Below are 25,678 nucleotides of genomic sequence, written 5' to 3' on the forward strand. Positions count from 1 at the left end.
ATTTCAGACAAGTGAAACAATAAACACCACAATGCTTTTGAAAGTATAAGGATAGGAGGTCATCCCTTACCGTACCTCAACCCAGACATGCTTCCTTAGATGATGAAAACACATAGAAGACAATTTGACACAGAAGGTACTTCCAAGGCCTGAAGAAGAAAATGGGGACAAAAAATGTCATGTGATTTTGAATCCCATCTCTCCAGCAGCAAAAGTGAAGCCCAAACTTATATAACAAAAAAGCAAACCTATGAAGATATAGTTAGTTACAGAAAGGATAAAACAGTTAAACAAAACCACCAAAATCTCAATTCATGAGTCTTACGCAGACTACTCTGTGTAAGAAAACATAGCGCAGTTCTGTTTGATACACAGACTAGGAAAAAGACACAGGCTAAATATTTTCTAGAATTTCTCCATAAAATTAGAAATGCAAAAAAGGGATAACATATTTCTCTCATTTTCTTCCAAGTGCTGGCACGTACTAAACAAGTAAACACAGCAAAGCTTTGCTTTCACAAGGTTTAGATGGGGGAGTGGGGGGAGGGGGATACAGGAATGGCTTCTGTGGGAAGCTACCAGAAACTTCACCTATGTCTGACAGAGCCAATGCCAACCAGCTGCAGGATGGACACAATGCTGGCCAAGGGCGAGTCCATCACTGATGGTGGTACCCCTCTGTGATAATTGTAGTTAAGGGGGAAAAAGTGCGCTCTGCACAACGGTGATTGCACCCAGGGAGAGGAGTGAGAATATGTGAGAAAAACAGCCCTGCAGACTCCAAGGTCAGTAGAAGGAGAGGCAGGAAGTGCTCCAATCAGTGGAGCAGTTTCCCCTGCAGTCTGTGGTAAAGACCATGGTGAGCCAGGCTGTCTTCTGCAGCCCATTGAGGTCCACGAGGGACCAGAGACCCACCTCCAGCCCATGCTGGAGTAGGTGGGATGCCTGAGGGATGCTGTGACCCTGTGGGAAGCCCACACTGGAGCAGTCTCCTGACAGGACATGTGACCCTCTGGAGAGAGGAGTCCACATTGGAGCAGGTTTGCTGACAGGATTTGTGACCCTATGGGAACTCATGCTGGAGCAGTCTGCTCCTGAAGGACTACACCCGTTAGAAAGGGTGGAGCAATTAATCAAGAACTGCTGCCTGTGGGAGAGACTCAAGTTAGAGAAGTTCATCTAGGAGTCCATGCAGACTTCATGTCTCCCATGGGAGGGACCCCACATTGGAGCATGGGAAGAATGTGAGGAGTCCTTCCCCCAAGGAGGAAGGAGCAGGAGAGATAAATGTGATGAACTGACTGTAGCCCCCATTTCCTGTCCTGCTGTGCTGCTTGGGGGAAGGACGTAAAGAATTCAGGAATAAACTTAATCCTGAGAAGAAGGGAGGGGTGGGGAGAAGGTGTTTTTAAAATTTAGTTTAATTTCTCATTACCCTACTCTGACTGGGTTGGTAAGAAATTAAAATAATTTCCCTGAGTTTTCTCTTTTACCCCGATGGTAATTGCTGAGAGATCTCTCTCTGTCCCTGTCTCAATTCATGAGTCTTTCATTGTTTTTTCTTTCGCCTGTCCAGCTGAAGAGGGGAGTGATACAGTGGTTTTAGCACCTGATGTCCAGCCAGGGTTAATCCACAACAACAGGTTACACACAGACGTAACAGGATATCATTAATAAAACCACTTATGCATGTAACACCTCAAACCTAGCTAAATAACTTTCTTAAAAGCAACATCAAACAGTAACGTCTTAAAAAAATTCTTACTTTTATTCTAGCACAGTGATAAAGTATAACAGGAAGAAGTTTGTCCAGAGGTAATAGTTTGCTCAGCTTCTCAGTTTTCAATTCTGACTTCGCTTGTGCAAGTTAGATCAATTCATGGGTGCAAACAGGGATAGCAGATTAATGTAAACAATTTATCCTGTACAGATTCATGCTGCTGATTGAACTTCTCTGCTTATTAGAAGTGAAACAGGAAAAAATACATATTGCATTTGGCTGATGTTGAGCTATTAATATTTTTCAGCTCGGATTGCAGTAGCAAATATGTCGTAAGCAAAGTTGTGGTGAAACTACTTACGTGCTTAAAGATTCTCTGTAAATATAAACTTAACTCTCTGTTTTTCATTACACTCTTTAGTGAAAATTAACATGTAACACCTGAAAATGGATTGCTCATTATAGATAAGTATACTTCAACAAGCCTCAGTTTGGCAGAACTACTCCTGTTTCCCAAAAAGCAGAAATATCAGCTGAGTAGGTTGTAAAAATAGGCTCTAAATTTGAAGATTCCTGTGCATGGGAAGTTATTTCCACATGGTACCAAAATTTGAGTGGTTTATGGTCAAGAAAAAAAAGTAAAATCAGGATTAGTCACCTCAGTTAGTTCAGCTGTTCCTGATTTTATTCCAGGTATCTCCTGACCAATTGATGGTCATTTTTCCAAGGGCATGTAGTGATAGGACAAGGGGTAATGGTTTTAAACTGAAGAAGGGTTGATTTAGATTTAGATATAAGAGAGTGGATTTTTTATGAGGGTGGTGAAATGCTGGAACAGCTTGCCCAAAGTGGTGGTGGATGCCTCACCCTTGGAAACATTCAAGGCCAGGTTGGATGGGGCTCTGAGCAACCTGATCTAGTTGAAGATGTCTCGGCTCATTGCGGGGGAGGGGGTGGGGAGTGGACTAAGTGGCCTGACACTCCAGAAGTTTTAAGATGAGAAATAAAAGTAAAAAAGCAGGAGCAATTGATCTCCTGAGAGATACTTTTTTTTTTTACTGAATACCTAAATAAATTTTTCCCCTTCCATACTTTAAAAATAACTCAGCAGCATAGTTTCCAAGTAAAGTTTCAATTAAAATATAATTACAAATTTCTAGTACATCTGATTGGAAAAACGATACTACTATACTTTCATAATTTATATTTATGACTATGGTTTAGTGTTGAAATAATGTAATGTTGAAATAGCAGCAACATAATTTAGAGGAATTTTAAATTAAATCAAATTAAGGATAAATGAGGCATTTTCTTTTTTTTTTGCACTGCCAAACCTTTCATTAAGCACACAGGTGGGATGCTGCTGTGAGGTTTAGATTTGTCCAGGAAAGCAGTGATTTGAAAGACTTGCATATGTGGGTGCAAAGAAGAAAAAGTCTTGGCATGATTTTTCATTTTATCACCTTCAAACACAAAAGTCTGACTTTGAATGAATCAGTACTAATCAATGCATTCATATAAAAGATAACAAGTAATTTCTACATATATTTCTGATAAAAAATCGGAAAGGTCCCACACTAAAATAATTACGAAGCTTCACAGTTTCAGGAAAAATATATTCCTTGATGAATCTTTCATATGCTCAGATTTCTCAGTTTTTCTTCCTCAGATATCAATTCTAAAATAAATATATTTTTTTGGAAATGCTTGAAAAATACTGCAATGAAGTGCACAAGAAGTATCTTGTTGGAAGTGTATCTTTCAACATCCCCTTGAAAAGGCTGCAGAATGAGGCACTACTTTGTATGCTTAGAATATGGCTGCTATTAATAAGTACAGCATTAGAAACAACCTTTTCTTCCCCCTGTCCCCCCTCATATCCTAAGAATAACAGTGTCTTCCACAAGAATACCCCTACTCAAGATAGCAGATTGATACAGCAACGTGAGGTGACTAGTGTTTCATCAGACCACACCTGAAGCAGGGAAGATGTCTGAAATTGTACTATAAACACTGTCTATCCCATTCTGAAAAAACAATTGTTTCCAATTTTTCACATTCATAATTTTCCATTCTAATCTAAAAGTAGTTATTTCTTTTACTAGAATAACATTACTGCCTGTACTCAACATTCAAACAGCAACAGTCATTGCCACAAAAACTTTAATCACTGTAAAACAGTTACTGAGCTAAAAAGCAATGGTTTATTCATTTTTACATGCAACACTATCTCTCTGTAAGACTGCCATTGTCAATAATGAAAACATCTTGTATCTTCAGCATTTTAAGTGACAATATTTGGCAAGATGGAAGCTTCTATGTTATTAATAAAAAGAATGTTTTCATTTAGGTTTGAATATCTGGACTTCATCTGTATCTATTTCAGAAAAGAAGCTATCATAATTTGGTCTTTGAATCATCAGATTATAAATAACATCCAAAGAAAGATGTGTTCCTGTTTTTTTTTTCCTGTAGCCCAAAACTAAGATGAACATTAGCGGCATATAGATGTTGAAAGTTACTCTGTTAGTTCTACTTATAGGTCAACTGCAGTTAAAGAGGCCTTAAAAAGCAAGAACATCTTTAAGATCTTGCTCCACACTCTTGCGATTACTTTGATTAGGTTAGTCGTCTTTTCCCAGGATTAAATGAGAATTGGAACCCAGAGCACATTTCTATGTAGAAAGTCAAACATGTGCCTGTTTATTTTTTGTTTGTTTGTTTGTTTGTTTTGGATAGGATCAGTGTAATTTTGGTTGGTTTGGTTTGCAAGAATCTCTTCTTGCAAACTTTTACTCTGTTTTTTGTTAACCTGTTACTGTTAGAAAAATCAATCACAGTTTCAAAACAAATATTAATAATCACCTAAGACTATTATATATAACATAAGAGAGTACCACAAAGAGACATACACCACTTCCAATAATATTACTAAAAAGTATTAGGGGAAAAAGCAACAACGACAACAAAAAAACCCCACTAGTCTTGGCACAGTGTCAGGCAAATGTCTTGAATTAAAGTTGTGGTGCAAATCACTTTCAGTCATGACAACAGGAACAGTATTTGTGAATGTATTTGCATGTTACAAATAGTCTGCAAGTACTACACCAGTCCTTGCACTAGAATTGGCTGTAAATGAGAGCTGACATTAATCTAAAGACACCAATCTTTTTTATAGTTTAAAATATCATCTTACTAAAAATATTATGCACAATTTTTCAGGCTCTTTCCGTATAATCTCGCAGCCATACTTATTAACATTTTAGAGTTTACCTATCAGCAACGGTCTGAACAGATCAAGACCCATGAAGACAGCATGACACAGCTGAGGTTTAAGACTGTCACAAATGTCTTGTATCTAAAATAATCCATACTTCTTCCAGTACATCTATTCTAAAAAAAGACTCTTCCACATAATCCCTCATTAATGAGGAGCCCCTTGGTAAACAAAGCCATTCTAACTGTACCCTTGAGAGCCCTGAAGTTGACACATATCCAAGTGGCTCCTATGGGTTATCCTGAAAAGTATATCCATTTCACAGGAAATTATTAAGATTACTATTGAGTTGACTGAATTTCATTTTGAACAGTTATGTTCAATGGGAACATACCAATGGGAAACTTGAGTCCATTTTCAACTTATTTTCCATATTAATGTGACTAGAGCTGTGGTCATGTTGTTGTACAACTTTTTTACTGAAATGGAATAGAACTGCCTATTACCTGCATTCTGGTTTTGTCAGGGACTTATGTATCTTTGTAATTTCTAAAGAAGTACTAAGACTGATGTCTATACCATAACAAAACATTTGCTCTCTCATTTAGCACCTTCTTTTACAGTTTAACTTCACATTTTTCAATAGCAAACTGCTCAGCACAATCTTGTACTGCTTCAGATTACCCTCTCTCTAGTGTTTTCTGCTTAATCTAATTCTCTCTTTCCATTCTTAGCGGCTTTCCATCATACTTAAGCACAAGAATGCCTAGAAGAAATGAAAGGATGAACTTTCCCAATATCCAAGATCCTGTCATAGATAAGGCAAAGAAATACGTTCCGTACTGTTTAACTTGACCTAAGTTGATGTCTAGCATTTTTTTTGAACAAGAAACAAAGGGCAGGAAAGCAAAAGAGAAACGAAATAAAAACCATTCTATAGAACCTTCATTCATTAACACAATTCAGAGAGATAGTGTGAGCAGCTGCAAGGATCATTTAAAAAAATAAAATATTAGTAACTTAATCCATCATTCTAACATTTGGAATAATTAAATGAAGTTGGGAATAATGTATGAAAATTGTGTGTGCAGGAGGGGAAACTAAAGCAAGCCAACCAAATTTATGTATGAAAATATATGTAAGTAAGGAACCCTTCACCCTTACAGTGTCAGCTTTACTTGTATTCTAAAAAAAAAAATATTTTGCAGTGCAAGCATCCACTCTGAAATTGTTCTATGGTGAGGCTTTTCCATTCCTTGTTCTGCTAAATCTCCACTCCATTCCTTCTCTAAAGAAAAACAGCATTAGAGTTGAGAGAGATAATTTTCTAACACAAAAGATCTGTTCTCCATCTCTTGTAATTTAGCTCTGAAGACTCAGCTTTCGTAATCCCTAAAAACTGTGTTGTAAATGAAAAACATGCCTAAAAATATAAATTTGCAAAGACAAGAAATATTTGGGCAAATTTAGATATTAAATTAGAAACAGAAACCATCTATAAACTAATACAGTAACTCAAGCATACTTAGATTACTGATGAGTTTAATTTTTTTACTTGGATGATGGCTACCATCAGTCTATCTCAGAGATAAGCCTTGAATCTCTTAGCACCTTGAGTTCTACTGTTCTACAGACACTTAGAGTTAAGGCCTGCTTATACCTGAACAGGTGATCAGCTTTTCACCTGACAGAGTTTAGTTAAAGCCAACATCATTGTGACTGATTGTCTTAACTAAGTATGAATTCATCTTGTATTAGAAGTTTAAGTTGTAGCTGAAATTTTCCAGGTAATACAGTCTTGAAAAATGTTACTAATTAAAATTAATTACAAAAAGTCTTATAGAAATGTTAAAGGATACTTTTAATTACATCTGTACACCTTGAGATTTTATCTGCAAAGATCAAAGGATCTGTGTAAAAAATGTTTATATGTCTCTGAAGACTAAGAAATACTCAATGTACATCTTCTATTGCACCTTTCTGCTCAATTGTTTGTTTTTCTTCTCTCTGCCCACCCTCCAAGAGATCAATTAAAGACAGAAAGGTGGTAAGAAAGAAAAACACGATCAGTTTTAAAATAAAAAATTTGATACATTATGTGACAGATTGTAAAAATTAGGTTTACTACAATGAAAAGATTAATGACAATAGGAATGCCTTATTAATTACAAATCAAAACTGTGCAACCGTTTATCATTTCAAGCTAAAACAGACAAACTGAAATGTACACAGTATTGTGAAGGGATGACAGGACCAAGTGACATGAAAATTGTTTTTTGACTTTTCAAATAAGCAAACCAAGAAACTTTCCATGTAACTGATAATTTTGTCTATGTATATAGTGTTCTGAAAAGCTTTCGGAACACTAGATATAATAACCCTTTTCTTAAGAACGAGAAACAATGCTGTTTTCTGTTAAATGTGTCAGTATTTGCTTTTATTCATCTGGCAATAAGAATGACTGCTGCTGAATATAAGTTGTAAAAGTTTCCCTTCGGCTAGTTATATCTGTTGGCAACCCTGAACATGAGTGATCAGTTTGTCAACAGTTCCATGACTGAAAGAACAGATTTAAAAGACAGATAGACCATTTCTTTTCCCTTTTTTTTTTCTCTATGCACATATTTTCTGTGTAATGTTTCTATATCCGTGGCTGATTCGAATCATTGAGGTCGGCCTGAAGAAGTTAACTTGCTAGTTTAACTTATGTGTAGTTTCAGCCTTGTCTTTATTCATAAGTAAGTGCAGTGTTCTGCTATGTGTTTTGTGACCAAATATCTCTCCAATGCAGAAAAAAAAAAAACACACTCACACATATGAACATGGAAATATTTGTGTTAAAATTAATTTTATAGTCTGGTTACAAAGTACTTTAATTTATATGAAGATATAAATTGGATGGCAAGCTGATATTCACTGAAATAGGAGATGAAACCTACTACCTGCTGATTACTACTCCTTAAAGTTGTGTGTATAAATAAAAGGAGAATATTCAAGCATAACAGCAGAAGTAAAGAAAAGATTGAAAAGCTTGATATTAATAGGCTTTCTTACTCAAGAAAACACTCAGGAAATAACAAAATCACCTTATCTTTGGCATGAATTTTTTCTTCCTTATTGGTTTTAGCAAATGCTAACGGGAGACGCATGACATTGGGTTGTTTAAAATCAACCACATGCTTCTAGCTTTAAACTGTTCTTTATGCACACCAAGATCTGACATCTGCCTAATAAATAATGAATTCTGCTTTAGAAATCTAAATGAAATTGTTATTATTATGAGTTATTATCTTCTTTAGTTATTAATTTTTCCCAGTTTCAACATCAAGCATAATTAGAACAAAGGGCAACAAAGCTGGTGAAGGGTCTAGAGAGTGAGTCGAATGAGGGGTGGCTGAAGGAACTGAGGTTCTTTAGCTTGGACAAAAGGAAGCTCGGGGGAGACCTTATCAGCTTCTATAACTACCTGAAATGAGGGTGTAGCCGGATGGGGGTTGGTCTCTTCTCCCAGAAAACAAGTGACAGGAGCAGAGGAAGTATCCTCAAGTTGCACTGGGGGAGGTTTAGATTGGGTATTAGGAAAAATTTCTTTACTGAGAGAGTGGTCAGGCCTTGGAACAGGCTGCCAGGGGATTGGTGGAATCACCATCCCTGGACATGTTCAGAAGGCATGTGGGTGTGTCAATAATCTTTACAGATTCCTTCCAGCTCAGGATAGTCTCTGATTTTGTGTGGCGCTTGGGAATATGGTTTAGTGGTGAACGTAGTGGTGCCAGGTTAATGGTTGGACTCAATGGTCTTAGAGGTCTTTTCCAACATTATAAATTCTAAGTTTATCTGATCTAAAAGATTATTATCTTCTAAAGCTTGAAATTCTGAGTAATAGGTGGAAAGGGCTTAACAATATTTAATTTGGAAGCAGGATTGAGAAACTGGAAAAACTGTTTTCAGCAGATTATAATTATGTGGATTTTTGATTTTCATGCTGAGTGAGAACACCTGCATTGGTATCAGCTTTTACTGCATTTCCTGCTGAGGGTCTCCCTGGGCAGCTGTGAGGAGACAGCAAATTGTAGATCCTTTCTGGTGGGGAAGGAAGAAATGCCAAAGGTGCCTGGCCTGAATGCTTTGCACTAGAGCCCTAGATTTCTCCATGAGGATAGAAAATTATTTCCTTCTGATCCTCTCTCGGTTACCTAATACTTCCCCTTAGTTCTTTCTGACTTGTGCAATATGTTTAGATGAAACTAAGGAAATATATGACAAAATTTCCTCTCCTAAAGTTCAAACCATGGTTTTTTTTATAAAGGCCTAAGCACACTGTTAGTTTGTCCTAGCGCGGTTTACTAGCACATAATATTTCATTGGATTTACGTTTCACTGAAATGAATATATTTTCTGTGCCAGAGGAAGACTAGATTTAACCGAAGTCAGAAAGAACATAGATAGGAACCTTTTAACTGAGGCTAAAAAGCAGAAAATATTACGATTATGCTGATGCTTTATCCTATGAAAGAATTACCATCAACCGGTGCCAACAGCTGCAACTTGAAAAGTGGAACCGATATAGTCTGTCATCTTAATGTGCTCCTCCTCATTTGAGGAAAGTGGATAATGCACAGAACCAAAGAAGTGGCGATAGCTTGTTCCTACTTTGCCTGATATTTTTAGTGTTTGAAGACGCTGCATTTTGAATAGATATCCTGACTAGATACCCTATCCAAGTTTTCATTAAAGAAGCAAGAACTTTAGGAGAGATAACATATCTTCAAAAAGCTTGCCCAAAAAGATTACTTTTATTTTCAACAATATAAAAATGTCTATCACAAAATATTAACTATCTGTGCAAATACTTTCTTACTCAAAATTTATGCATATATGTATTTTATAATTCTCTTAACATATATATGGTGTGTCACTTGTACTAACACAGGAAACAAATAAAGGTTTGTAAAAGTCAACAGAATACAACTGAAAAAGAGAATATGTAATCTAATATCAAACAAGAGAAGATTAGAATCTGGATGTGTTTCTTGAAGTAGACTACAACTAAAGTTAAAAGCTATTCTGGTATCTCCTTTTTTTTTTTTTTCCTGTGAGCACATAGCCACAGTTAGCTCAAATTTTTTTTCTGCTGATAATATTCATATTCTAGAATAGGAGTAATGGAGAATTTTAATAGAGATAGGTAATTAAGCAGTTTAAAATGTATTTATGTTATCTGTATGAAATTGTGCTGAAATCAAGACAATCTTTGCTTCAATAAAATCTTCCACATATACTATGGTATAAATAAATTGCTAGCTTGCAAAACTGAACTGCATTGAGTTATGGAAACTTTTGATAATATTTTTTTATTCATCTTATTGTTTATATAATATTTAAAATAACTATTTTCCTATATATTTACCTCTATTCTTTTGTTCTGATAGAAACCAAACATTCCAAGCAAGGAAGTACTTGCTTCTCGAGCAATAATTGTGCTACACACATAATTTTTTATAAATCTAATAAGGTATGAAACCACAGATTCAGATTCTGACAAAGAAGTCATGGCTATAGTTACGTTAAAATGTGACTCCTGTCACCATGGCAAAGTACAAAAAGAAAAAATGTTGTCAATGGAAAATTTTTACTTCTCAATAAAACTGTCTCAGCAGCAAAAATATTCTGGGACAAATCAGCACATGTGCTATCATTTCCAATTAAGTGAGAAACATCTGTTCTGCCACCTTTTGCATATTAAACATAAACATATTGGTGTTTTCAGATGTTTGTTGCTCAGTTATATGGCTACATTCTGGGAGAAACACTCATGGATATTTCCAAGTAGTTAGAAACACACTGTGTTTCAACTTGACTCTATGTGCCTCCTGCATGGGAAAAGATTAAATCAGCTTTTATATCACTTATATTAACAATTTTTATGGCTTAGTTAAGAGAGTCCTGATTGAAGCTGACTAATGAAGCTGAGACAATGGTACAGGCACTTAGGCTTAAAAATAACCTGTTTCAAATGAAGGATACCAAGGACATTTTGATAAACAGTTAAGTCACTTGGTAAATTATTTAGCCATAATGATATTTACAAGACTTAAAAATTAATAACAAACAATGTTCTTTTCTGTTCTTTGGAACACAATGTACTTCATGCACTGTGAGTCAAACTAGAGTATCCAAATTCAACATTACTGAAGTATTTGTACTGTCAAAATAAGCTTAAAAATCAAATAGCATATAATGAATAAGGCAGAAATCTTGCCTAGTTTGTTTTCAGAAATGAACACTTTGAGCAGACATTGAAGTGTGAAGATGAACAAAGTTATTCACTGAATTCCACCCAGCCCGAATCTGCCATGAGACTGGGAAAATAACGAAGTATTTAAATAACAATTCAACCTGTGTATTGCAAAGTACAATAGTTATAGAAACTGTTTCAGGAGTCTTTGGTTGAGATACATCATGCATGTGTATGAAATAGTAAATCTCAGTTCTTTATCCACAGACTTCAGCAAAAAATCCCCGCCAAATCTCTATAAAGCAGATTTCAACAAAAGCGAAAGCATCATAATTCTCATCTTCCCATAGAGAATTTAGGTGGAAAGTTATTTGACTTTATCGTACTCACAAACACCTCAGTAGCAGAACAGCGAAAAAAAGCAAATATGTCCTGAGCCTCAATGCAATAATACTAACCAGTCTGTATTACGTCCCTCATGGTTAAATTTCAGCTGTCATTTGAATTTATATTGATATATTCATTACAAAACTAGCATTTCTTTTGGACATCACGTCCCTTGATGAAAAGTCTTGTGCGTAGGACTTCTTACAGCTAATATGCTCTGAAAACAGTTTTGTGCAAGGTGTCAGGGCACCACAGAGGCTGTGATGGTCGCGGGGAGTCCCCATGTTCTGTCAGGAGCAGGCAGCTGGGTGGCAACGGGGCAGCATGGGGCAGCTGCCTGGGGATGGGGTTAGGGACAGGCAGAGACTGAGATGTGGGCCTGACTCATGTGGGGACCCATGGCCAGGCAGGGCAGGGCTGTGGGGAACTGGAGACCAGCCTGGCTGGGGCATTGCTGGGTCAGGGGACACAATGGGGTCCTGGGCTGTGGGCAGGGGCAGGCAGGGCTAGTGATGCCCCAGGGCCACGGCACATCTAATGATGTATTTTTTTCTAGTTCAGTCAATATTGGATATTTTAAATCAAATCAATATAAAACAAAACTGTATAACAGAAACCAAAGTTAATTCCATACTGGAATTTGAGAATATATACTTGGCCTTTGTTACCTTTGACAGTTAGCTTTCGTCGGTGTACCTTTATACTTGGCCACGACTTCATAGTTGAATTTAGGGACATCAAATTCAAAGCTAGACTTTGAATAGATCATACTTTTATGATGCATCCAGTGTCTTAAAAAAATTATACTCTCTTCTTTTGCCCTTTTTTCCACACTTGGACTTTGATTTTTTGTTTCACTGCCTTCTTGGCTTTGATACCAGTACTTTTCTCACAGTAACTTTTCTCATTAGTAGCTGTGTGACCCTCTGCTGTGGGGTTCAGCTGTCCCTGGTTTGTACAGCCCCTCTGTCTGACCTTGGCTCTGGTTTGCTGAGAAAATTCTTGTTGAGGTGTGAGAAAGCAGACAAACTAAAATTAGGCAAGATATGGAAAGTGAAAACAGATGGAAGTGCAACTGTTGGAGCAGCAACAACTAATAGCTCCAGGACTCAAAAGTACTGACTAGAACTGTAAGACCTTTCTCTTCTGCCAGCTCCATGGAACTGGAAGACAACCCAGCAACAGCAGCAGCAGCATGGCAGGTTGGCTTGTTTGGAGGAGCCTGGCCCTTCCCCAGGTGACAGCTTGTGTGGCCCAAGAGGGCTGAGCCATTCTCAAAGGGGTTGCAAACACCTAACCTGGGAGCTTACTACTTCTAGCCTGTTGACACATGTATTCTCTGACAAAAAAAACCCACCTTCATACCCCTCAGTTGCATCTCACCAGCATCTCGTGCTGAAAGCTGCCCAACTGAAGTGATGAAAGAGAAGGTTTTACAGTATCTAAGAAAAGACACTGTTTCCATTGTACAGCTAGAGAAGCATTTTCCTGTCCTACGAGAAATTAGACTAAAAAGCAATTATTATCCAGAAATTTCTAACAATCAACTGTAAAAATATAGAAGGGAAATTTAGAAAGGATAAAATGAGAGCACTTCATGTCGTTATGTAGTCATCTCAAAATTCTAAGTTAGTGAATGAAAAAGTAAATATATTTTATTAATTTTCAAAGTAGTACTATCATTAGAATTTAAACCCCCTTTTCTCTGCACCCATGAAATACTAATTGAAGACAAAACTTTTGCATCAAGAGTTTTGTTGCTGATATGTGTTTTTAGTGAATAAACATTTTGCTGAAACACGTTTCTACCTATTTGGAATTGGTGTGAGTCTTCCATTAAAATAAAGTAGACTAAGGTATGCTAGCCTTAGAACACTGAAGTTTTTAGAAACCACGTATTCATTTAGCAACAATATGGAAGAATCCGTATAGAAACTAATTTTCAGTTACTGGCACCCATATTCTCAATGTAAGCACTAATAAAAGTATATCTAAATCAGCATGGAGCGATACAAACCACTCTGATGAAATCCTGTTAAAAAATTCCTTCAGGTAGCTGGAAACATAAGATTCTCAGAGCATCTAAATTCCTGCAAATTAATGTTAACACAGTTTCCCTTTTTTGAAACTAAGACTGCAAAACACAGGGACTGTGACTTCTCAGAAAGTCACTGGCATAGCAAGTTAATAAAGTCTACCCTTTAAATCCTGCTCTAGACTTTACCTGGGACACCCAACTCTCACATTTTCCTTGATGTTCATGGATATTTCAAATTCATCCACGTTGTGTTATGAGGTTCAATGATAAAACTACACTTATAAAGACAGACCTTATTACAAATAATAAAAGTTAAACTGTACTTTATAAGCAATGATACCAGGGGAAATGTAACATCTGGGATAAAGAAATGACAGAATTACAAAAAAGCTTTTTCATATAATGTGTCAACTTCTCCCACATTCCCTTTTTAAGTACTTAAACTCTTTAATACTTTTTTCGATATCAAATTGGTCTAATGTACAGAATAACTATAGATCATATATAATACTGACTAATTTAACTAAAAGCCAAAGTAAATCTTCACACAGAGAGATTTTTAAATAGATGTTTGGTTTATATGTTCATATTCTTCAGAGCTAATGTTCTGAACAGCATAAATATTCTCTCATGAGACTTCTCAGTGGAAAGGATTAGAGCATGTTTTATAAATATTAGATCCCACAACAACCTTATGATAATATTTTTTGTGCCTTTGCAGATGAAGTAAATGCATATAATGTATGTCACACAGGAAGTAAATGACACATGATATGGAATTCAGACTGCTAGACGCTGTCAGATTAGAATCTTTAAAAAAATGTGCAGAAACCCAATTCTTAGATATAGGAGAAAAAGAGAGTGCCAAAACAAGCAAATAAATTTGAAATACTATAAGTAAAAATGCTGGGAGGGTCTTTTTTTTCTTGAAATTCAATCAAGATTGTATGATTGCCTGCCAGAACATAATGTTTTCAGGTCAATAAAAGCAGAATAATTTCTCACATGAATGGAAAAATCAGAACAGGATAACAGGATAACAGCAACCTTCAAAAATATTTTTACCAGCTATCTCATTTAGTCCCACGTTATGTTAGCTCTTCTAGTTTCTGCTGCTGCTAATAATCACTGGATGCTGACATGTGTACAACTAGTTTCTGCCAATCCAAGCAAACTGTAGTAATTTACAGTTCCAAGATGTTGACAGACTGGTTCACAAGCCAACAAAACATTACTTTCTTTTGCAGCTTCAAAGCCTGAAAGGAGGACACTGAGTTCTCTGAAAATCAGTGGGATACTGGAAAGCTAAGACACAAGCTAAGCTGCTTGTTGCAAAGAAGCTGGCCATCATTCCAGAGAGGATATCACAGATCTAACCCCAACAAAACATCTGGCAACAGGAATGTTTTCTACACAGGCTGTGAAAAAGTAGGCTGAGAAAATTTTTGTTGGGGGCCTCAGGCTGGAGTCCAGCTGTGTGTCATTTTTGTGCACTACTAGTTATATAAAACAGTAATATTTTATTCATGTATATGGACTATCTAATGCTATACTTGTACAAGTGTTTTCTTGATAAGTAAGTCTTTTTGAAACTTTGGTATTTTGAGACAGTGTTTAGAAAATTCTTCTGTAATTATACTTCTGTCAACTACATGAGGTAGAAATCCTAAAAATCTCTCTATTTGATATTGAAACTCTTATCTGGAAAATACTGAATTTTTGCATGTGTAATCGTGTCTCAAATCCCAAAAAGGACAGATAATATGTTCATACTTTCAGATTACAGCAAGGGAAATCAAATCTTACTTTTTGAACCGTGGAAAAACATTAGCTGTGATTCTAAGCCTCTAACCTCAGGACAACAGATGACAAAGCTAGGACATCACAGTGCAGCACTGACTGTCTAGTGACAGAAAATATCTGGCTCTAAAAGAAAATCCACAGTACTGTTATGTTTGCTTGGACGTTTTAAATACAAGGAATGATCTCTGTGGGTTCTGCTGTATCCTTCTATTCAAACAGAACAATGCCACTTGCTGCAGCAGGGCTGCTCTCCAGCTCCCACAGATCTGCTCAGCCCATCCATGGGCCCAGGGAGGTGCCCAGTGGGGGCTGAGTCTGCCCCAGTGCCCCTAACTGGGCCACTGGGACAGGCACTGCCTGACATGCCTTGCCCCGACAGACCCAGATGGAGACCCCCCCCACTCTCTGTCAGACCACGGGACCACCAGTCCTTGCAGTGGCCCAAAGGTCTCTTTTGGTGTTTCACAATCTTAGACGCCTGGGCTGGTGGCTCTCTTTCCCGTCTGCAACTATGGAAAGATGTCCTGCAGGTAACATGGTGAATGTGATGTGGTTTAAGCTCTGCATAGCATACTGCAGTGACTTTCTTTCAAAAGGGGACAACCTTTCTTAAGTGGAAAGTATACAGAGAGATACAATACAGAAAATCATAATAGTTACCAGCCCAAGAGGTTGGTTTTCATTAATACAGTGTCTGGTTTTTATCACAGCTGTTACATTAGCACCCCACAATCTACTTGCATCCTGTTGGCTCTACAAATAGAGCTCTGCAGATGTTTGCTATTATCCACAACTTAGAAACTATTTCACCAAAGAAAAGAAATCACCCTCTTTGTCAAACAGCCCTTGAAGAAGCAAAAATGTCAGAATCATTGCAAAGAAATAAAAACGTGCCTGAATGTCCATCTGAAACAATATAACACTGTTCTTATAAAACAAAAATTAATTTATTTCTCTCTTTTTTTTTTTTCCACCATGCAAGCATATTACATCCCCTACTACAGTATGTCTATAAATCCCCCCCATTAGAAGAAGGAGAAAGAAAACACACAGATATTTGGTGGTATATGAACACATGCAGACCTACAGTAACAAATTACTCTGTTCAGATTCAAGAATGGTGGTGGTCATCATATGCATAGTGACACAGAAACTTGAATGAACTAAATGGGATAATGTTTGTGTGGTTAATGAGATCTATAGGTATTAAAATTACAGTGGGCAGTATTAAGAAGTTATTTTACTTATATCTAATCTGATATAGCACCTTAGTCGGAAATTGCAAAGTCATTTTCCATCTTAACTGTAGAAAATTTTAACCATGGAGTTGCCAAAAAAAGACTAAGGAAGCCACAGAGCAATTTCTCCTGCAGATGTTGAGTAGTGTCTCATTGACAATGCTTTCTGTTTATGTGAAATACAGCCTAGTGAGGGGAAAAATCAGATTTTTCACAGTATCAGGATAACAACATATAGGAAAATATTTAAATAAATTTGACTTTTTTTTTTATTTTATTTTATTTACAATTGTTTCCTTAAAAATATTTCAGTCTATTTGCCCTTTACACAACTGGAAAATTGTATCTATGCAATTTCTAGTCTGCATTCTCAACACACAGTTAGTTGTGAATAGTTACTGACTACTTTGTCTGGTAAGATCAAATAAAATTAAAATCCAAGTTCTAATACAAATGCTTGCCTATTAAATTTTATGTCAACAGCTCTGGTATTTATGTAGATTTGCTTACTGAAGAATAATTATGAAAATTAAATTGAGCACATAAAATAATTCAGAATGGTTAAAAGTATATTTTAAGAAAATTTATTAAAACTGAAAACTATTAATACCTCATTATTTATCCTATAGTGAACGCAATAAGAATTGCATAATCAGAATCTACTAGCTACTATCTACTAAAGCTGCTTGATTGATTTCACAGACATAAGTAATTTCTTCAAATGAAAATTATGTAAAATAACATCATTATTATTATTAGCTGGACTCTGCACCAGCATAATGCCCATGTTACAGAGTAGATGCAATAAGAATGAAGCTGTATCCAGCAAAATGCAGTATTTCAGACAAGAATATGTAGTTTTTATACTTCAAATGTGTTTGTTGTTAATTTTGAGATAAAATATAGGTAAGGTCTAAACATATGCTGTGACTTTTCAAGGCAGTGTGGTTATCACAGGAGAAGAAACCTTTGGCATCATTTAAAGATTTTTCTCTTTCCTATAAGGCACTCCGGGTTCCTACTAACAATGCAGTGTATTTCCCAAGCATTTAGTCAAATGGCTACTTCTTACAATTAGTGATTTTGCTAGTTTTGGCTTTTGACATGTTTTTTTTCAAGACCCTGGGTTGTCTCTTAAAGCTGCAGTGCATAAACACCTCACATTCTTTTTATGTGCCTCAGTTACCCAACCTTTAAAACAGGAAAATGCTTTAAGATTTTCTGAGAATTTTGCTTTATAGAATCTTCATATTGTTACTTATATGGGAACAAGGGGGGAGGGAAGCAAGAAACTTGAAAAGCTGAAATATTTCCCTTCATCTAAAGAACTGGGTAAACCTGTAAACTTTATTTTATCATCAGAGAGCAGGTATATCTTGATTAATGAAAACATTATATGGAAGTCTTAAAAATAAAAAAAGACAGCCTTCAGCGTGTCCAGAGCATCTGTGTGGAGAGAACCCCTCTTCTGTAAAGGCTGTATCTCAACTATATCTGCTTGTTAATGCACCACCATGTGTCAGCTGACTAGAACAGGATTTATCCCAGAAGTCCCTTTGGTGGCACTAGTCACAGTAATCCTCTCCACCAACCTCATTTGTCCCTGGGCCATGACTGGAATCTTTATGTAATGTGCAGCACACCAAATCCAGTCTATTTGCTTCTTGACCTCATGGCCATTACAGATCTGCTCTGGTGTGATGGGTGATGGGCACTGTCAGACACAGGGCACTGCCCAGGGAGGCACCAGCAGCAGTTGGCACAGAAGAGTGCACAGAAAAGGGGGGACGGATGCTCTGCTGAGAAGTGCCTTCCTGTGCTCAGCAGCGCTGGTGACATCCCACAGGGCATAGTCCCCAAGCTCTGCTGGAGGAACTGCTCCGGCACAGCAGAGGCCTTGAACCAGCGTGAGCTCCAGAGGAGCTGTAGCTCTGCAGGGATGTGGCTGCAGGGATGCCTGGGGCCTCTGGCTGAGGTTGGAGCAAGGAGAACTGGGCTCCTTGCCAGCCTGCTCTTGTGACCAAGCAAAGTGGCTGCAGGAGGAGGTCACCAGACTGTGTAACATCAGAGATATGAGTAATTGTTTGGTGTAAGGGCATGTGGAAGGGGAGAGTACCTGATTCACTAAAATCATCATTGGATCAAGAACCTTTTCAATGCATTGAGTATTCTTTACTCGATAATGACTAAAGGAGAAAACCATAAACAATAGCCCACAGAGACACAAACTTGGTCACAAAAGGGGTCAACAGAGACAATGCCAAGGACCAGCCTGGGACAGAGATCCTTTTCTGTCTTGGCACACTGGGATGGTCCTCAGTGGCTAGAAATGGTGGAGGTGATGGTCACTTATAACATCCCACAACAACAGGATCATCTCCAAGACCCTGCAGCTTCAAGAACCTTCAACAGTAATGAAAAGAGTGCAGGTAGACTCTGTGTTTATCAGGTGTAAGAAAATCAAGCCTCCCATGAAGATGGAGGCTGGAAGCTGGTTACTTCTGGCGCTCAGAGGAAGGTTCCTTCTCCACTTTCAGATTTGCAACTTTCTGACATGCAATTGTCATCACTTACATGACACCGCCCAGCCAGACAGTCATCAGTACGATGAAGAAAAGCTATGTAACATTGTTCATCAGCAGGGAACCATTGTTTTAGTAACAATTTAGTTTTGTCAAATACAGACAATAACTGAAAAGTCTGAAAGGGGAAAGATAACTATTTAATAGTGCTAAGAGGCAAGGAAACTTTTTTTTTCTTTTTAACCAATAAAATCTATTACGAAACCGTATTCTAATTCTACTTTACATCTGGTGTGGATTCAGACTGTATGAGGCATGTAAGTCGTTCACTCCCTACCTTGGGGGGACATTCCCTTATTGAGTGACAGTAATGGAAGCTTGCTCTCCAATCTGGATTCAGCACAGTTCCATCAAGTTAAAGAACTTCTTGCCAAACAAATTGATGTAAATTCCAAAAGTCTTATTTCTTTGTCTGCAACCATCTTTCTATTAAAGAAAAACAACACTTGCAAATACAGGCATTCAGTTTTCTAGGCCAGGTCTAAAAATTGTCAAGATATATAAGTAATCCTTGTTTAAATTACTCTGAACCAAGTCTTCAAGAATTCACTAATTACTTCATCCATGCGTAATTTCAACTTTTTGCCTGTCTCCTGACTCAAGTTGCAAGGTTTTTATTTGCCAGGTAACATCTGCTGCACACCAAGAATACCTCTAAATTTATCTGACCACACTATTACTAATGTGCTTTGACTTAAATTACACCAGCAGCTATGTTAACTAACATTAATTTAAAGCATATTTTCTTTTGTTTTCTTCTTCTTGCCTCCTATATGCTGAATATTTTTTCTATAAAAAGATGTGGCTAAGTTAGGAAGAAAATACTGTTGAATAACTCTTTATATTTCCTCTGGATCTCCCTAAAATACTGTTAATGTGTTCTAGTTCCTATAGTCATAGCGACGGGGAAGTATTCTGGCAGCCAGCATAAGAGTGAAAATTAAAGTATAATAAAGCTAAATGCAAATCTTGCAGAGGACAGGTCCCTACAGTTTCATACATTTCTTTTACATTAATTATTCTCTTGAAGTTTCAAAGTATATCAAATCAGCATGGCAACATACAGAAAATCACTGCACTAAGCACAACAGAAATTCAGATGTGAAAACCACTCCTCAAATGAAGTGTAAATGTAAGCATTGCAAAAAATTACTTAAAAGTGTCTGCAAATACTACTTTAAATAAAAAATGACTGCATTAATTAAATGACTTCATGGGCTCAAATCTGATAACTACTGAATGAAAAAAAAACAACTCAGAAAGATAATCACCAATGAAAATAATTGCAATGTCAGTTTTGTTTCCTTACAGTAAAAGCTGTAAAACCACATTGTAAATTTGGATAATAATGTCCTTATGTTATTTGTATACCTTGAAGCGAACGGAATGTATTTTAGGAGCAAAAATTCAGTTTGACTCCCACCCACCCCCACCCTTACTAAAATATAGATACCTAGCATTTAAAATTTACTTAGCAGAACATGCTCATATGGAAAAAGCGGATGGAGATTTTTATTTTTTTTTTTACCTAAAACCGAAGCCTAGCTGCTGGTTCAGAAGGCTGTGGCTGGACAACAGCACCTGTCCACCTAGTTGCAGCCGGTTATGTCCGTGCCCAGCTGCATAACAAGAAGGTCAGGAATCTGCTGGAGCTGTCTGAACAGGTCCCTGCTGTGGGTGCATGTCAAGGGCTGCTGTGGTAGGACAGCTACAGTCATGGAAACTGGAAGAAGCTGCTGTATCACCAGAGGCATTGCATCAGGACCTGATCGACACTGTCTGCCTGACAGTCTGGGAGTGGTGTAAGAAGAGATCTAACGATAGTATCCTGTGCAATTACCTATTATGCTGTGTAATTGCCTGTAATCGTCTAAAATGACGTATGCATAAAGTATTATTAAAACTTTTCTATGGTAGCATAGTCCTGTTCTTGCCAGTGTTTCTATTGTAGAAAGCATTTCTTTCATATACTGACATGTTGATCTGAACATTAAACTGGTTCTGACAGAACCTTTTGGTCATTATTTCAGTCTCTTAGAGTAAGACAAATCAGAAACAGAATATATAAACTGAATACTGAAAACATGAAAACCAAATACCTATTATACTAAAAATTAAGTTCTGGAAAAAATATGTTTTTACTCCACTTAGTCTATAATATGCTCAAATCTCTCTTGCATACAGCTCTGGCAGGGAAGATTCTAGAAAAATAATCATGATCAGCCATGAGTATCAATATCTAGTACATGTTGGATAATGTGTAAGTGTTCTCAATTTGATTTTCAAATCATATAGTACCATAATGGAGGAGGTTCTAAATAAGTGATATATAAATGATAAAGCAAATCCAGCAAATCCAGCAAAAAAAAAAAAGAAAAATGTTGTTTCTGTAAATACACCCAAAGGCCACCAGGTGTCTCTGTAATAAAAGGAATGCATATAAATATACAAAAAAATATAATGCTAAAGAAAAAAAAATTCAATCTTCAACACACACACACACAACCCTCCACCCAAAAAAACAAACAAACAAAATTAACAAAACCCCCCAAAAGAACCAACCAAACAAAAAAATCCCCAAACTCTAAGGATCAGTTGAATTTTAAACTAAAGTTATATGGAAAGGCGAATTGTTAATGCAGGACCAGACAAGTCCTACTGCCAGTGTCAACAGTATTAGTGCGATCAAAATTATGTTTTTAATTCAGATTCTACTTCATGTTGCACCAGTTCTTAATTGTGAGCACTGTTATTTTAACTTTTTTATAAAAGGTAAATACCAAGGAGGTGAATATTCTTGAAATACAGAACATCTGTTCCTTATGAAGTAATAGGAAATATATTTTTCTATACTTTCAAAAATCTCTTTTAATTTTGAAATTACTAAGCTATTTCTTGGACTACTTCTACAAAAATTAAAATATATATTTTCCCACACTTTCTCAGATTTCACACAACTGAAAGGAAAACATAAATAGCTGAAAAACTTTTTGTATAAAATCTTTGTGCAAATGTTCAGAAATGCCATTTTGATGTTTACAAATTTCATATAATAGCAAATATATTTAGTACATAAGATACAATGAAATAAAAATATACAGTAAAATTTAGATAAAACAAATAGTAATATATACCCCAAAATAGTAGCATCATTGAGGGATACTAATGGCTGCAAAATTAGAAGGCATGTGAATTTCTTGGTTTGCCTTCTTCATTAGATAGAACCTGTTGTCTTTTCCACATCTCAGGTTCTTGACTTTTCTTAACTTCTCTTCTTCCCTCCCTATCATAAGCTCTTGGCGTGGGCCACATTATTAATTGACCACCAAACCTACCTCCAAAACTTCGTCCGTATCAGAACACTCTTACATCTTCCTCTGTGCCTCCTTTTCTTGTTCAAGCTCTCATTTTGCTTTCTTTCCTCTTTTTCCCACATCTTTCTTCTTTCTTTCTACTCTTCCATCCCCTTTCTATATTTTTAATCTGATCCTTCCATACAACCTTTCATGCCTGGCTGGGCAGTGCTGGGAAGTCTCCTTTAGTATGGTGTCATGGATACATTATCCACTGTATAATAATAAAGATGTGTAAAAGAATTTTAATAATCTAAGTATTTTATTTATGCAAATGTGTATTGAAATCAACCTTGATATTCTGTTTACAAGGTAATGAATCTTAGACAGAAATTTATTTGAAAGAGATTATTTCTCTTAAAGCAAAAGTACACACATTCCAGTAAAACTAAGTCTGCACTGTATAATTTAGATGGAGCTACAGGTAAACCATCCTTTTCCCTGCCCTTCATACAGGTCAAGAAGAGTGGACAGACTGCTCAAACAGATTGAAAATCTTGCAACAGCAAAACTGCACTGTAGAACCACCTTCAGCAGGCCATGGGGCAAAGCTTGGAACTTGTCTTTGTTGAATTTCCCTGTCTAACAGGTTGAAAAAAAACCCTACTCTTTGAGACAGCAGGACCATTAAATCTTCCTACACTATATGGATTGGAAGGAATCTCTGAACCCTTGATGTTCAGTTTCCAATGCTTCATTGATTACTGCTCTCCCTATAATTCCCACTTTTCCTGCAGTACCTCGCAGGATTTCGATAGTATTGTGCATATACCAAATCATCCCTTTTCTACAATAAGTTCTCCAGTGAATTTAGGAATTTAGTAATCTATTAACAGTAATACATTAATCCTGTATCTTTTTCAAATGAAATATTCATAGTAGAAATAAGAAAAACACAAAAACCCCTTGACATTTCTCTAGACCTCATCCATTATTATCCAGTTTATTTATTTTGCATGTTATACTCTGTTCCCACAATACTTTTACTTGCCTGCAGAGGAAGAACTATCTTTTATATACATTTTATGCAGTAAAGCTTCATAAAAAACTGTATAAATAAATATAGCACAGTGTTGTGTATGTGGGTGTACATAAATTTAATTACAAAGAAGTAAATATAAAGTGAATCCTTCAATTTCAAGATAAAATATTTCAAGAATACAGGCTCGTACTCTATTGCAGAAGACAGCCCTGGCTTGCCAAATGCAAAAGCTTAACAATCATATTTCATTATTTGTAAAGAGAATAAACTTCAAAGCTAACAAATAGGATCTAGAGGAATTTATTCAAATCCATACAAAACTATATAAAATGTTTATTTCACTTCAAAAGTTATTTAAAGTTGACTATGAACTGTCTGAGTAAGAAAACAGGATTATACTAATTTAACAGTTACTTGGCTATCCCCATTTTCTCCAGTATGGATTTTCTACTAAAGGACTGATGGAGTAAATTGTTTTCATTGTCTCAGTCTAGACAGCAGCTAGATTAAGATCAAAAAGATGCCAGCTTTCATTTGATCAGGCATGCAGACGGTATTTAGCTAACTGTGGTATACAGAAAGTGAAATGCATGGAAAAGAAATTCTCTGCTTTCAATGAATAATTGTAACAGTTTATCCACTACAGATGTTAGGAACTTATTAGTTGGGGAGGGAGGGTGATTAGGGGGAAAAAAAAAAAGTGAAATAGTCTGTATAATGCTGTATAATCCCTCAGTGAAATATGGGTAAGAAAAAATATGTCTACCATAAGCCAGAGTCAGATACTTAAGAATTCTAATGTGAGCTATGGCATATACTCTCAGGTCTTGACCTGTTTCTCAGCCAATGGACTTATGGAAGTTAGCTTTTCCAATGGGTGGACAACTCTGGGAATCATTTGATGAATCCAACATACTTTACCCACAAAGCATTAATTGAAGAGGAGGTCTTTGCCAGACTAGGTATGGCCTAGTGAGGAAGGTAATGAACAGCCAGGAGGAGAACATGTATCCACATACATGTAAATACTAGCAGGTATGCACACACACACATACATACAGAGGCAAATTCTGTTTCCAACAACGATCAAACATTTGCATGTACAGCTGAAGAAAGTAATTCTGCCATAGGGAGAAAGGTGTATGTAAGAACTTAGACTGCAAGAGTCAAAACTGAGAAGGAACAGAACATAGAATCACAGAATGGTTGAGGTTAGGAGGGACATCTGGAGGTCATTTGGTCCAAAACCCCTGCTCAAACAGGACCATCCAGAGCCGTTTGCTTAGGACCACGTCCAGGTGGCTTATGAGGTGGAGGACTGGTAGGCAGTGTTCAGTCACCCTCACAGTGAAAAAGTGCTTCCTGATGTTCAGAGAGAACCTTCTGTGTTTCAGTTTATGCCCATTATCTTTTGTCCTGTCAGTGGGCACCACCGGAAAGAGCCTGGCTTTGTTCTGTTTGCATCCCCCTTCAGATGCTTATACACATTGATTAGGACCCCCCAAACCTTCTCTTTTCCAGGCTGAGCAATCCCAGCCCTGCTTTCACTCAGCTTTTCAAAAAACCTTTCACAGCAGGACTCTTTGACCTTTCAGGACCTGCAGATCTGCACTGACAGAGAAACGACGTACTTGAAAACAGGAAAGACTGTAACAGATTTGTACGAGGGAAGCTAAAGAGGAAGTTACAGACACAGAGTAGCGGGGAACAAGTGTTTCACACACAAGCTGAAGGAGGGCCGCTGACACCGCAGCCAAGTGGTGCGGGATGAGCTCTACCCACGGCAGACAGCGGGCAACATGACAGACGGCACACGTGTTCCTGCTCAAAGGAGGACGCGGTTTATTTTTTGCAAGGAACCAGAGCACTGATCCAACTGAACGAGTCTCCCCACCGGGGAGATGACAGCGTCCACCCGCGCCGCGTCCCGGCCCCGTGTCACGGTGTCACACTCGCCTCCCCGCTCGCTGCCTCCAAGGGCGCCCTTCGGCGGCGCGGAAACCCCCGGGCCGGGCCGGACAGCGGGGGTCACCGTGCCCTCAGCCAGACCCACCGCCCTCGCCTGCGTGACGCGCCCCCAAAGCCGCCACCACCTCCCGCCCCTCGCCCGCGGCCTCCGC

The 25,678-nt window shown here is 37.3% G+C and overlaps 1 long non-coding RNA gene across 1 annotated transcript in view; it reads left to right on the forward strand.

The window, feature by feature from the left end:
• The window catches only part of LOC127464284 (uncharacterized), a 54,508-nt gene extending 39,348 nt beyond the window's left edge, over positions 1–15,160 (forward strand). Inside the window, exon 7 of the long non-coding RNA XR_007901277.1 lies at positions 14,848–15,160. This is a non-coding gene — a long non-coding RNA (uncharacterized LOC127464284). The remainder of the gene's footprint in view (positions 1–14,847) is intronic.
• The last annotated feature ends 10,518 nt before the right edge of the window (positions 15,161–25,678 follow it).

The sequence above is a fragment of the Manacus candei genome, unplaced genomic scaffold (genome assembly GCF_025592945.1).
Source record: "Manacus candei isolate 608988 ecotype Guabito, Panama unplaced genomic scaffold, ASM2559294v1 h1tg000008l, whole genome shotgun sequence".
Classification (NCBI taxonomy): Eukaryota; Metazoa; Chordata; class Aves; order Passeriformes; family Pipridae; genus Manacus; species Manacus candei.